General features: G+C 48.3%; 1 long non-coding RNA gene across 2 annotated transcripts; it reads left to right on the forward strand.

Annotated features, from left to right (window-relative positions):
* The first annotated feature begins 317 nt into the window (after nt 1–317).
* LOC123059451 (uncharacterized) lies at nt 318–3,921 on the forward strand. Of its 2 annotated transcripts, XR_006427447.1 has the most exons (5): nt 318–800; nt 1,728–1,963; nt 2,056–2,218; nt 2,339–2,624; nt 2,771–3,921. It is a non-coding gene; the product is annotated as an uncharacterized lncRNA (long non-coding RNA). The 2 variants fall into 2 exon arrangements; XR_006427448.1 differs by having other exon boundaries at nt 2,339–3,921.
* The last annotated feature ends 10,711 nt before the right edge of the window (nt 3,922–14,632 follow it).

Consider the following 14,632-nt stretch of genomic DNA (forward strand, 5'->3'; position numbering starts at 1 on the left):
TCATGTTTAGGCATAGCAGTAGTGTTGGTAAACCAAGCACAGAGATAAGAGAAGGCACTTCTCTCTATTAGCTAGCCAACACACCCTAAATTATCCCCTAAACCACCCCCTTTCAGAAGAAAAAAAATCTCAGCTACTGCCCGCTGCTGACGCGTGGACGCCTATTTGCTTCTGGTTGGTGTCACCAACCGGAACCAAAAGCCCTCCTGTCTGGGCTCGCAGCACCAGCCACGTGAAGGTCCATCTGTCCCGGTTCGTGTAAAAACCATTCAGTTGCGCATCAAGGGCGAACGCCCGCGCTAGCCACGTCTGCACCGCCGCCGCAACCCACAACCCCTCGCAGTCTCCCTTCCAATTCACCTCCTCTCCTCCCGTCATGGCACTGGATCATTCCCCCAGCTTCTTCGTGCGCAGCCGCCGGCCTTGTCCTCTTCACCGACGGGAGGAGGCGAGTAGCAGCCGCACCAGGCAGCCAGCAAGAAAGACGGCTGGGCATGGCTCCACCTCTCCCATCCTCGGATGTGGGCGGAGTCGGCGGTTGGCGGCGAGCGCCGGACAGGCAGAGGGAGCGCCCTGGTCGAGGGATAGCAGCGGCGGGGGTTCCGCCAACCGCGGAGGAGGAGGAAGAAGGGGCGATGGGCGACTACTGCGCGGTGGCGGCGGCGGATGGGGAGCAGCCGGTCACGGTGTCCGTGCTGCCGCTGCCGCCGCCGCTGGCTAGGTACCTGTACGGAGACTACGACCGCTGCTCCACCAAGCAGGTCTTCGAGAACCTCCACGGCAACATCTCCCTCGACCCGGTGAGCCACCGATTCGATTCTGCTGCGTTTCATCGTCGGGTGCCGCGATTTTAGTCCGATTTCAGTCTCGTCGAAATGAGGGCCAATTTGGCCGCTCACCATGGATGTGCCGAGTTCGTTTCGTTGTGCTCCACGGGACCAAACAGCAAGGACAGCACAAGTCCCCGTCCCGCAGATTATCTGCTCCTAGTGTATCAGCAGCAGCTGCTGGCGTATCAACTGCTTATTAGCTAGGAAGGAGTACTTTTAAAATTCGGTGGACCTTTTCTATGCTTGCTTGTGCTAATGTATAACCCGTTTCCTCCATCAGAGAATGAGAATATTGTTGTCGCCTGACCTTAGTGAGGTCAACCTTGAGAGCGATGGGTATTAATAGAATGGTTATTTTCTTTTATCAAATTCCAAGGAAGGAAGTCTGAAATCAGTTGCCGCAGTCAATGTTCATAAGCAAAACACCTTCTAGAATTGGCATATTCTGAAGAATGATGGAACTGGAATACCTTATTGCATATCTCCAAAGCAGTTTTCTCTTGATCATTTTGCATTGCTATTTTCTCAGACTCCTTCAATTTAGTACAGACTGATTTCTTCTCTTCCAAGTGCCTCATTAATAGGAAATAAAATTCAGTCAGGCACGCAAGCTTATACAGAGCCCTAATAATGATATACCTTTGTGAGACCAAGTTGTATTCAGTAAATCACAGGTTAACCGGGCTGTACATTTGGCAAGCTTGATATTGAGCTAAATAATAGGATTTCAGCCCCTCTACAAGCTGAATTGGAGGGAAAATTTTATGTAGCAAATCAACCAGACCATTTATGCAGATATGCAGTCACCCAGTACTAGGCAGGGGCGTACGTATGCTTTGGTTGGCTTGTTTATCTAACAAACTCCAAAGAGATAATCATTCTCTGAACATTTTGCAGACAGAACAAAAGGGCCATTGTTAAACTGGTCTAGGCGGCAAGATAATTACAGGGTTAACAGAGGGAATTGTTTACCTGCATAAGCACTCCAGGTTCTGGCTTATCCATAGAGACTTGAAACCACATAATGTCCTCTTGGATTGTAACATGATCCCAAAGATTGCTGATTTTGGATCATCTAGAGCACTGCGTTCAGATGTAGCAGAGGAGAGCACGAGTAGGGTCATTGGAACCAGGTATCAGCTACGTAATATATCAATCATCACAACCATTTTGTCTTCAGTTGTTCTAATCTTACCGCTTTGATATATTTTATTTCACTTTTTAGTGGTTACAAAGCTCCGAAGTATGCATCTTGAGGAGTTTACTCGATGAAGACAGATGTGTTCAACTTTGGCGTTTTGGTTCTGGTGATTATTAGTGGCCGAAAGAACACCATACTCGACAAGCGAGGGGATATTGTTGGTGATCTTGTACGAGAAGTGAGACAAGTAAACATAAATTTGAAGAAAGATTTCTTATGGTTCACATTCACGAGATGTTTACTTTTGTTGGCAGATTATTATCCTTCTCTAGCGCTGCAGTTATCTCATGTTGAACAACTATTTCAGGACTGGCATATGTGGAAGGAGCAAAGGTTGCATGAGCTTGTGGATCCATTGTTAGCGAATGGATATAGAGTCGCTGAGATAAGAAAATGCTCTCATGTGGCAATGCCTTGTGCTCAGGAAGATCCAGCAGACTGGCCCACCATGACAGATGTTGCTGCAATGCTAAACTCTAAAAGCATAAGCTTACCAATGGAGCCTAAGCAGCCCGCTGTGCTGATCCATGGGTGTGCCGACTATATAAGATCGGTTGCAAGACTGTACAGTGTGTATTCAAATGAGGCTAGAGGTAAATATATACTTCTATGAACTAAAAATCTATGGTAAAATAGATGCTCATGGTACTTCAGGGTCTTGTAGTCCACTTCAAATGTATGTGAGAATCTGATCTCATTTTGAATGTTTGTGTGTTGCTTTTCTCCAATTCGTCGACAGGTTAATCCAATTGGGTGATATGATTCATGGAGTTGATTTATTTGACATACTAAATAGGTATGGTACTATTAGTTCATGAACATAAGATGTGCTTGAGAGGTTCTTACGAGCCAGATACATACCTCCAGCTACTTTCTTATTTTTATTTGTGTTACAAAAAGGGGTAGTGTAAACTTTGGTCAGCTGATGTATTAACCAGTTAACTTGTTGGGTTCTTTACATTGCGTTTTTTTTACCAATATGTTCTTGTTGCAGTTTCTGAAACCAAAGCTCAAATAAGTTTAAATGAGTGCAAGTTGGTACTACTTTGTAGTTAGTCTTTCATTTCCAGCCACCTTATAGTCTTATTCTTTTATTGTCATTGTCATGCTGCAGTAAGGTCGATAGAACAAAAGGTTCAATCATCGTGACTAATAGTGCATTCAGTGGTTGAGGATCTCATATGTTTTCCCATTAAACATGATATACCTATATACATAGTCTTCCTTTCTGCAAACATTAAATGGTTCTTAAATTAGCTGCTAGGTCAGCTATGAATGGGCTTTTTTAGTTGGTCATGCACATATACATAGGCTGATTGGCATCGCTAAGGAAATAAGGCAAACTGAAATGCTACAAGAAATGACAGCTTTATATACTTTGTCCATTGTTAGCAGAGCTTCAGCCGGTGAACAGGAGGACAAAAGACAATTGCTCCGTCATCGTAAACTTCCACTGCTAGCCGAGCTTCAACCTGCTAGCCCCTCAAGTGTACAATTGGTTCTATCCAGATTGATTTTACAATTTTCTGTTGTTATCCGTAGGATATAGTGGTTAATCTGGTTGGGAATAATCCGCCACCCAAGGGGATCAATGTCTAAGATATTGTTGTTTGTTCAAAGCAGGGTTGTTTTGTTATTAGCTGTAAATTCTATTGCAAGTCCTTGCTTATATATGCATGTTTGTCAGCAATTAGAGAAAAATGGGATGGAAGGGTCGCTTGTCAATCTGGCACCGCACTTAGGAGGCGCCTAGTAAAGATTGAACCTGAACGGCCACCACGGCAAGTCTCGGTCTATCCCGTCTATCCCACTAAATTTGTAAGCTTTCCCACTGCAAGACTATTCAGTTTTCCACTAATTTCTGTCACGTGTGAAATCCAGGCGGAGACAAACGCCTTCTCAGCCAAAAAGGGCCGGGACAAGCCGGGATTAGATAACAGGGGGTGCTAATTTCAGGGATTTGATGTTTAGGATTCATTTCAGACTTCGACTATGATATGAGGTTTTTCTCAGACTTTTTCATTTTTAAACTAAAGTTGCCACCCGAAAAGAAAAAACAAACTAAAACTTACCATCCTCAAAAAAGTTGCCATGCTTGAAAACTAAAATTGCCATCCTTATGTCACTAAACTTGCCATAAAAAATGTTTCGAGTTGCCATGTATTCATGTCACATATATGGCACTTGTCAGGGTCCACGGAAAATTAGAGTCCTATATACAGAAACTGGTGTCCTAGTCTATGTCGGATATAGTTTGCTCCGTGTCCTAATTAATTAGTATGGCAAGTTTGCCGTGGAGATCTAAATGTACGTCTATATAAGCAAGCCATGGCAGCTTGTAATAAGAATCAGATCTTGCGAAGAATTATATAGAAGGGTACGATTGGAGCCCTCGGCAATTTTGTTTTTGACGAGATCGACATGAAACGCCCGGCGAACATGGGGCCTTCGCAGCCGGCATCCTCAGAGACAAAGCGGAGCAAGAAGCAGCAGCAGCACGCTCCACCATCGCCGTTACTACCGGAGGAGATGCTCGGCAAGATCTTTGCCCGGCTGCCAGTCAAGTCAGTTGGCCGCTTCCGGTGCCTGTCGCGCTTGTGGGCCGCCTCACTCTCATCGGCCTCCTTCGTCGACCTCCACCACCAGCAAGCGAACCACCACCACCACCAGCAGCGGTCGGCAGGCACGCCGCCCAATCTCTTCTTTATGGGTGGGCACGGTCCGGGCCGGTCCGGTCCCGGTCCGAGCTGTCGTTTGGACCGGCCGCCGGCGATCCGGTCCGGACCGGACCGAGCAGTGCGGCGGTCCTGATTTCAGGGACCGGACGGGCGGACGTGAAGCTCGGTGCGGACCGACGGTCCCCACGGTCCCGGCGATGTTGAGTCACTGCCACGTGGGCTCAGGATGTCGTGCAAGTAAGCAAGCAATCTATTACGTGCAATGAGCCCACGAATACCCGTCTACACCTACGCCGTGATGAGTGGGTCAAGTTGGATGTGGAGTTAATTGTGGGATGGCACTGTAATTCTCGGATCGAACCTGTTTCTCTTGTTAGTCACGAATAAAAAGGAAAGAGTAGCGTGGAGTTAGTCGTGGGATTGACTCGACCGTGATAGGATCAAGGTTTTGGATTCTGAATGGACGAATTTTCTCGTGGGGGAGCGAGATTCTCGGTTACCACGGTTACCGAGAAATACCGAATATATTTCGGACGAAATTTATTTTTGAATTTTGAATTCAAAAAATTTTATACTAGAGGTAGATAGAACTTAAACTGATATTGCACAACGAAGTGGTAGTATCTCAGTGGAACATCTACCCGCTCTAGGTAAAGAGGTTAGGAGTTCCAGTCTTGCCCGCTACTTCTTTTTTCACGTATTTTTTTTGAAAAATAGACAAAAAATGTTGTGTAGAGTAGGGGAATCGAACGTGCGTCGTCTGGGTGAAGTAACTACATGGTTACCATCGCGCCGCAGCTAAATTTTGTCATACTACAGAGATGCTCGCTTATTTCAGACTACGTTGTACGTAAAAATTCAAAAAAATCGGAATTTTTTGCTCGGGATCGATCTTTCTCGTGGGGCAGCGAGAAACTCGGTATCCGCCCGGTAACCGTTTTTCTCGGGCGGTACCCAAAACCATGGATAGGATAACTACCTCTTACGGAACGACCATCCAAAATCAGGGGAGAATCGGTTCAAGAATCCTGTAGGCAGTTATTTTCATAGATGTAGCGACAAATTCTGGTGGGATAGCGCCGTGATTATGGAATATCCTAATTTCTCTCGGTCTTCTTCGGTCCAACCGAGTGGACCGGGCTTTAACCGGACCGGACCGAATATTTTTCGGTCCATATTTCGCAGACCGGACCAGCTATGTTTTTGGGCGGGCTAGGACCGAGCGGGCCAAGCCCGCTCGTGTCGTCCACCCTGACTCTTCTTCACGACCGCGCAGCGCTGCCTCCACGCGTGGTGGTGGCGGTGGCACGACGAGGATGGTCTGCCAGTAATGCAACGGCAGACCGGCGCGATGGCGCTCTCTCTTCTTCCGCAGCTGGACAGCGAGTCAGCGACCATGCTCTCCGGGTGCTCATCCCAAAGCCTTGCCACGGTCTTGTCCTGCTCCACCGCTGGCCCTATCATGGTCACTACGTGTGCAACCCGAGCACCGGCACACTCTGGTGTCTTCCGGACACCAAAATACCGAGCAGGATGTGCTGGTGGTACAACTACAGCCTACCGGGCACATACGTAAACTGCGTCTCCTACGGCCTGGGTTACGATCCAGACGCCAAGGAACACAAGGTGGTACGGCTCTTCTACCTCAACGAAAGAGGCCGCAGAGCTGCGATCACTGTCTGTGAGGTCTACTCGATTGGAGGGAGCCAAGCAGGCGTGCACTGGAGGCCCGCCGCTCAGCGTGCCCCCTCGTGCACCGTGCATCCATGGCGGCCGCTGTGTTCTTCAGTGGAAGCCTTCACTTTGTCCAGCAGCAGGATCGTGGTGGCCACTGCAGCTGCATCATCACTTTCGACGTATGCGACGAGACTTTCAATTTGTTGATGCCCCCATCGGGTCTACGCAATGTAGTGTTCGAGCTGGCAGTGCTGGATGGATGCTTGTGCCTTCATTATTGAAATGATGCTACTAGCGGTGACGACACTGCTAGTTTTTACATCTGGCGGCTAATACCGCCATATCATCATGGTCATGGTGCTGGGCAATGGGAGCAGCTCTGCTGCATCTGCCGACAGGCTTGGCCAGAAGCTCTGTTGCACTTAGACTGGATCTCTTCGCTTGAAATCTACCGTGGTGCTGATGGACACAAGAAGGTTATGTTTGCCACTTGCACTCTCACTGTGTTCACGGTAGACATCGAGCTTAATGGTGATTGCGCACTGGAGACCCTACTCTCACCACCGATATATAGGCGATTCTCTCATGGATACCTTCATTGGGATCAATTCCAGCTCCCATACCGTTGGTTTGTTGGAGGACTGTCTTGTGCCCGTAGGCCGTCCAAGTGAGGAAATCATCTTCTCTTCGTTGTCTAACAGGGCTTGGTCCAACGTTTTCAAGTGGTTGCCAACGTGGTCTGTTGTTCCTTTGAGGCGTGTATGCAAAGACTGGTGTGCACTAATTAAGAGCGATCAGTTAATAAAGCTACACACTATCCACGCAAACATGGGCCTAAAGACACCCCAAATCAAGTTAATCTCGGCTGTCGACGCACTTTTCACGCCTCTAGGTCAGAGAGAGCTTCGGCAGATGGAACTTGGGGCATTCATGATTTGTGGCAGCATGAAAGTGGTGTGCTCTAAGGCATGCCATGGTCTCGTTGTTGGTAGTTGCACCATGCCGGGCTTTTCATTTGATTTCATATGCAATCCTACCATGGGTTATTTCAAGCAGATGGATCTAGATCCCGACGCGGACTCCACTTGTGCTGCTGGAAGGATCGGACTAGGGTACGATTCAAGTATGAATAAGCATGTACGAGTACGTCTTGTGTACCATGAGAGGAACATGGGGACTCGGAATTATCCATTGGGGTGTTTTTTCCATCTCACCGACACAGAAACATGGAGGCCAATCAACCCTCCGCCCAGGCCAGTGGCCGAAATGCAGCATGTCTTTGTTGATGGCACGCTCTACTGGTTGATTGATCCAAATCTTGGGACAAAGTCTTCTCTAGGGTGTGAAATGTTGGCATTGGACATTAGCACGGAAGAGTTTGAGGTGGTTCCAGGACCCCGATGCATCTACAATCAGATCACGTCCATCGTCGAGCTTCATGGTACTATTTGCGTCGTGTGCTCGGATAGGAGTGCGAACGCAATGGACATCTGGATGTTGGAAGGCGACGTATGGTATATTGGGTGTCGAGTAGAGCTCGGGGAGTTTTCAAACGAGTATTCTCCAGAAGAAACTGCGCCGTTGACTGTCGATCCTACAAACAAGAGGTTGTTGCTTAGCACAGGAAGGGCGATATGGTATTATTGTCCAATGACAAAAACAATAGAGACCATTCACCGTCTGGCCGAGACTTGAGATGACTGCAAGTTCGCTCCAGTACTCTGTGAGGAATGTTTGATATGTCCATATATTCGTTATGAGAAAGCCACCTATAGTTTAGGATGCATGTAACCGCAAGCACATTTGCCCGAAAATGAACGTCTCTATGTATCATATTTTGGATGTGTGTTAAAAAACACATTAGATATAAAGTGAAATGTGTTATTAGTCAATTAAGTCAAACTGATTGCATGCTTTAGGTCAATAACTCAGGAACCGGCATAAACTCATTTATTTAATCAAATAAGGCCAAAACCGATTTGAGAGGGAAAAAACCGGCTACGTGACTGTCACGTCAACATAGCTTAGAACATTAGCGCTTTGGTTAATTTGTAGAAGGTGTTTTTTTGCAAATGTCAATCAAAATCTATACCTATACATTTCCGAGTCATTCATCTAGTGGGGCTGAATTATTACGATGAAGAGTGAATCATAAAATCCTGAGCCAAAAAAATGATTTTCACGATTGTATAGACAGAAGAAAAAAAATTCCCATCTCCGAAAAATGTCACGTCCATCCATGGAAAAAAGCTTCACGCCATTGACGGCCTCTTTCGAAACTAAAACATAGTAGTCTGATAAATCACATCGTATCACTAATATTATACTATTAAACAAGCAAACATTTTCTTTTCTATGGACGCCCTCCCCGCCTCCGCCGCCGCCCCACGCGATGAATGCCATCTTTCCCCTATTTCCCTCTTCTCATCTGTGGTCATGCTGCATCACCGGCCGAGCCCCACTGCGGTCGCCGTGAGCCGCCGCCTCACCATGAGTGGGTGGTGGGCGTGGCGCTTGGAGATGGGCCGGACACTGCCACGTGGTGAGAGGCCGTCACGCGGGAGGGCTTCGCAACGCATTGGCCGTTGGCTGCTCGGGTCGCCGTCGCTACTCCTGAGGGTGTCGTGTGCCAAGAGGTCGAGGGAGTGGCCCAGCCGCCGGTGTCCTCGCGCGCGCGCGCTTGAGGGCATCGCTGCGACGTTGCGGAAGGTCGTGGCCTCGGGCGTCGCCGATCTGTGCGGATGCAAGGCGAGAACCATGCCGTTCACCGGGGAGCAATACCACGGCAGTGGTCGTTGTAGCGAGCGCTCCGTGAGGGACGCTAGCATGGGCGGCCGTCACCGCCTGCTGCTCTCCTCTGCTGCACCACAAATGCGAGCAAGGTTCTCCGTCGTCGTTCCTCCATGAAGGCGGGAAAGCCAACCTCGCCGCATACGGTTGTGGGCTATTCGCCAGCACTGGTAGTTTCCACGAGATTGTTCCCACTGGCAGAGCTAAAGGGCGGCAAAAGGGAGTCGTGGCCCACCGGGAAAATATCTAGTGTTACTGAGGCTTAGGTCCTATACGGTGATACGGGCTTTTGGGTCGTCGGATTCTCAGATCGGACGGCTCCCAGTAACTCTGCCACATTTGTAAAAAAAAATCCTTCAGGAGTCCAAAAATTGCGCATAAGTCTAGCAGACCCAACAGCTCCTAGATGCCGTCTGTTCTGAGAATCCGACAGCCGAGAAGCCCGTATCATGATAGCACTTGAGTCTTGGTAGCACCAGATACTCTTCCGTGGCCCGTCCAGCACAAAACCGGAGAGTTGCATAGCAGCCTGACTGAATGAGCGTGACGATATATTCAGTCAATGGTTCTCCTCATGGTGCTTGTCGCGCGGCTTTGCTCCATGGAGAGGCTGCTTCTCGAGCTCCCCAACACAGTCCAGAAAATGCTGTTTTCAAAGGTACGCGTCGTGCCTACACCTATTTGCAGGCACACATGTTCATGTCAGAATTGAAGTGTCGCATTTTTTTTTTTTGCGACTTGAAGTGTCGCATTTTGGATGTTTGGATCCGCATAGTTACTTAGTTAGTGAAATTCCCTCTTAAAAGGTAGCTATACAGAAGGTAGGAAATGCACATTTCAGGACAGTAAAATAAACAGCAAATTTTCAATTAGAAAGTTTTTTTTTTGGCAAGAATAGAATGTTGTCTGGTACATAAGAGCGCACATTTAAAGAACTTCATGATATATACTATTTAAAGTTCAGATTATCATATTTTTTGTGCAAATGAAATTATCAACTTGTGATCATGGAGCAGACATTAGATGTAATGTTCTTCGTTTAGTGAAGATGACTGCATTAAAATATATAGAAATGGTCTATATATTGTCTGTGTATTGACTATTGACTGAATATTCAACTTGTTACATACCCCGCCGGTAACTAGCACGGCGACCCGGCGACGGGTGACCCAGGCAATGAACACAACCGGCAACACACGCGGTTTGCACAAGTACTTTCTTTTACCAATAATAATTGCATCTCAGGGCATCATCTTTAGTACTAGGACAACATCCATGACTGCTTCGCGAACACAACTGCCATATGCATTCCGATATGAGGTGACATTTGTTTTGTCTATCCGCCTGATGTGCGATTATTTACACTTTTCTCGAATGGGCTTGTGCGTGAATTAGTGGATGCACGCGAGATGCTTCTAGATGTAAGTTTAGATATTGAGTTATTCAGTTGTGATAGTTCAACTGCTCAGAAATATACTGTTAGTACGATTTTGTGATGCTGCAAAAGGCAATTGAATTTTGTGTAAAGAGAAATGTAATAAAGAAGCTATAATTTTCTGAAGGTTTCTTAGTTCAAGGAAACAACAAAAATTAACCAATCTATTACCTATGGTGAGCATGAACACACTTTCCCTTCATACTATGCCTTAATAGTATGGAATATGTATGTTATCTTTTTGAAAGTTTTCTTAAACTGATTAGTAACCCATTAAATTATTCTCAATTTTTCAATTTACATGTTTTTATCAGGGCAAGCAGGCTGGTATCTCTGTTGTACTCATGACATTTGGGTTGCTTTTTGAGTGAAGAGCTGCCTTTGTTTTCAATCACTACCTGGGTGGAAAATCCCTACCAAGTGTTTGTAGAGAAGCATATGAGAGCTATTAGCTACTAGCAAAAGAAAAATCCAATTGTTGGTAATTTATTTTCGTGTAACTAGATTTATTTCACGTCATGTTTTTTAAGACAATATGACTATTGTTGTTAGTTGCACGGGATGTGGATTATGTTTTATTAATAATACATTATTAATATTATTTTGTTGCTTTTATTTAGTAAGTATTCCCTCTGTCCGGAAATACTTGTCATCAAAATGGATAAAAAGGGATGTATCTACAACTAAAATACACCTAGCTACATTCCCTTTTATTCATCTTGATGGCAAGTATTTTCGGACGGAGGCCTACTAAATTGAATGACTTTATTTCTTCCTATGGTTACATGTGCACGATTACTGGTATCCATAAAGTTGTAGATTTCTATTTTCCCAACCATAGTGCCACGTCCGTCTACAGGAAATCGCCTCCGCCGAATCCCTAACCGATATGCCCTAGGAGTCCAACCAAGGGCTCTCTATGCTCTTGATCGTGTTCCCCATCGGATCTGCCATGTGTTGTCACCTCTCGCCGCAACCAGTCCAGGCCACCGATGGACACCAGCATCGACCATCGCCTTGGAGTCACATTTAATTCTGAGGCACTAGCTGGGCCATGCCATCCTACTCCCAACGCCTCCTGATTTTTCATGGCGACCAAGAGGTAAGGATGGTCCGATTGGTGAAGAATCCCATGTTGAGTTGGGTTTCCTCTAGTGTTTTGTTGTTGTCTCCAGTCTCGACTGAGTTGGGTTGAACATGCCTATGCTCTGTCCCATACGATTAGTTGGAATACGTCGGATATGTTTTTGTTAGACACGAACTTACTTGCAGGCTAACCTCTCTAGACATGCTGTCATAGGTGAGTACGCGTAGACTGGCAGTGTCGTCGGTGGCGGAACACTCGATGACATACGAGGATTGTTTTTCTCCATGTACAGATGTACTTTGTCCGGTCCAAAATAGATGACCTAACTGTTGAACTGTCACGTACGTTGTAACGTTGAGTTGTTGTATATCTCTTTGTGTTGTAATAACAAGGTAGGCCTAGTCTAGGGATAGACCTAATCTAGTGCCACCATACAGGACGTGCCCTGCATGTAGGGCTGGCTATCTATATGTACGTGTAAACAGTTATGAAAATACAGTGCGTGATTGATCGCTCAATTTGGTTATCAGAGCTATGGCTTCCCCTTCCTCCTCTCCCGAGCGAACGGCTGATGCCGCTGCCGCCGCAGCCGCCGCCTCCGGCAACCCCGTCGATGCGCCTCCACGTGCTCCAGTTTCTGACGAGACCTCTGGCTCCGGTGGTCTTCCTCTTGCAGCCATCCCACCCACCCCCTCGACCCTGCCTTCCTCCTCCAATCCTCCCCCGCCTCTCCTGTCCAGCGTCGCCGGCGTCATCGACTTCAAGCTCATGCTCAACGGCCGCAACTTCACGCGTTGGAGGAACTACATCACCCTGATGGTTGCGCGGCACCACGCCGAGGATCATGTCCGGGCCGTTTCGACTCGCCGGTTGGCCGACCCGGCATGGCGTGATGATGACACCATCGCCGTCATGTGGTTCTACACCACGATCGAGGGGGACCTCCTCGACATCGTTGCCCCCGCCGGCTCCTCCGCCTTCACCATCTGGACGCGGCTCCATGAGTACTTCCTCGCCAAGGAAGCTGAACATGCTATGCATCTGGGCCGGGAGTTTAGGGCGTGTGTGTGCGGCGACCTCACCGTCCATGAGTACTGCCGCCGGCTTCAAGGTATTGCGGCCGCCCTCGCCGAAGTCCATGAGCCCATCACAGATCGCACCCTCACGTTGAAGATGCTCGATGGGCTGGGGCCCAAGTTCGCGATGCAGTCGGTGATCCTCCAGTCCACCGTGCCACTGCCCACCTTCAACCAGGTGCGCGCCCGTCTCGTCCTCGCTGAACTATCTGTGGACAAACATGTCCGCACTGAGGGGCTCAGGTTCTCGCGGTGCAGCATGATGACCGCGGCCCCTCCGGTTTCCGTGGTGGTGCGCGCGGTGGCGACCGCGACGGAGATCGCGCTCCTGCTGGCGGTGGTGGTGCCCGTGGTGGCCAGCTCGACGCAAACCGCAGCCAGCGCGGTGGGCACGGACGCGGCTGCGTCCATGGGCGTGGTGATGCACCTGCTGGACGTGGTGCGGGTGCTCAGCCGTGGCTAGGCTACTTCGCACCCATGGGCGCACCCTTCCCTCCGCCACGCAGCCCATGGATTCCGCCAAACTTCGCCGGCGTCCTCGGCCCCCGCCCCGGTGCGCCCACACAGGCCCACCCGCTGCGTTTTCATTGGCTACCCTCGCAAACAGAAAGGATACATGTGCTTCGATCTCGCCACTAGGAAAGTCATCATCTCGCGGCATGTTACCTTCGGAGAAAATTCCTTTCCTTTTTCTGAGACCACAGGATCTGCGGATGCAGAAAATCCCCCATCAGCACCTCGTACCCATCCCACCCATGCCCACCACCTGATTCCGCGCACGCCACTCCTGCACCGCCAACTGTCACCCCCCGCACGCACTACGGACACGGCCTCCCGATCCCACCGCGGGGCCCAGTCCGCTAACCGCCAGGCACCAGCGCCCCGCATGCATGCAACGCCCCCACTCCCGGCCTTCCCTCGGGATCGCGCCCGCGGACTCCACCCACTTCGGCTCGATCGTGATCTCCGCGCCCGACTCCCTATACCCCACGGGCCAGCCTCTCTTCCTCGATTGACACGCGGGCCCATTTGTTTCCCACACCCGCGCCGTGCTACCTGTTGAGCTTGCGTTAGATTTCCCCGAAGAGGAAGGGATGATGCAGCAGAGTAGCGTAAGTATTTCCCTCAGTTTTTGAGAACCAAGGTATCAATCCAGTAGGAGGCCACGCTCAAGTCCCTCGTACCTGCACAAAACGATAGCTACTCGCAACCAACGCGATTAGGGGTTGTCAATCCCTTCACGGTCATTTACGAGAGTGAGATCTGATAGATATAATATTTTTGATATTTTTGGTATAGAGATGCAAAGTGAAAAGTAAAAGGCAAAGTAAAAAGCAAAACAAGATTAAAGTGATGGAGATTGATATGATGAGAATAGACCCGGGGGCCATAGGTTTCACTAGTGGCTTCTCTCAAGAGCATAAGTATTCTACGGTGGGTGAACAAATTACTGTTGAGCAATTGACAGAATTGAGCATAGTTATGAAAATATCTAGGCATGATCATGTATATAGGCATCACGTCCGTGACAAGTAGACCGAAAAGATTCTGCATCTACTACTAGTACTCCACTCATCGACCGCTATCCAGCATGCATCTAGAGTATTAAGTAAAAAAACAGAATAACACCTTAAGCAAGATGACATGATGTAGAGGGATAGTTTCATGCAATATGATAAAAAACCCCATCTTGTTATCCTCGATGGCAACGATACAATATGTGCTTTGCTGCCCCTTCTGTCACTGGAAAAGGACACCGCAAGATCAAACCCAAAGCTAAGCACTTCTCCCATGGCAAGAACAACCAATCTAGTAGGTCAAACCAAACTGATAATTCGAAGAGACTTGCAAAGATAAC

This window comes from Triticum aestivum, chromosome 3A, assembly GCF_018294505.1.
Source record: "Triticum aestivum cultivar Chinese Spring chromosome 3A, IWGSC CS RefSeq v2.1, whole genome shotgun sequence".
Lineage (NCBI taxonomy): Eukaryota > Viridiplantae > Streptophyta > Magnoliopsida > Poales > Poaceae > Triticum > Triticum aestivum.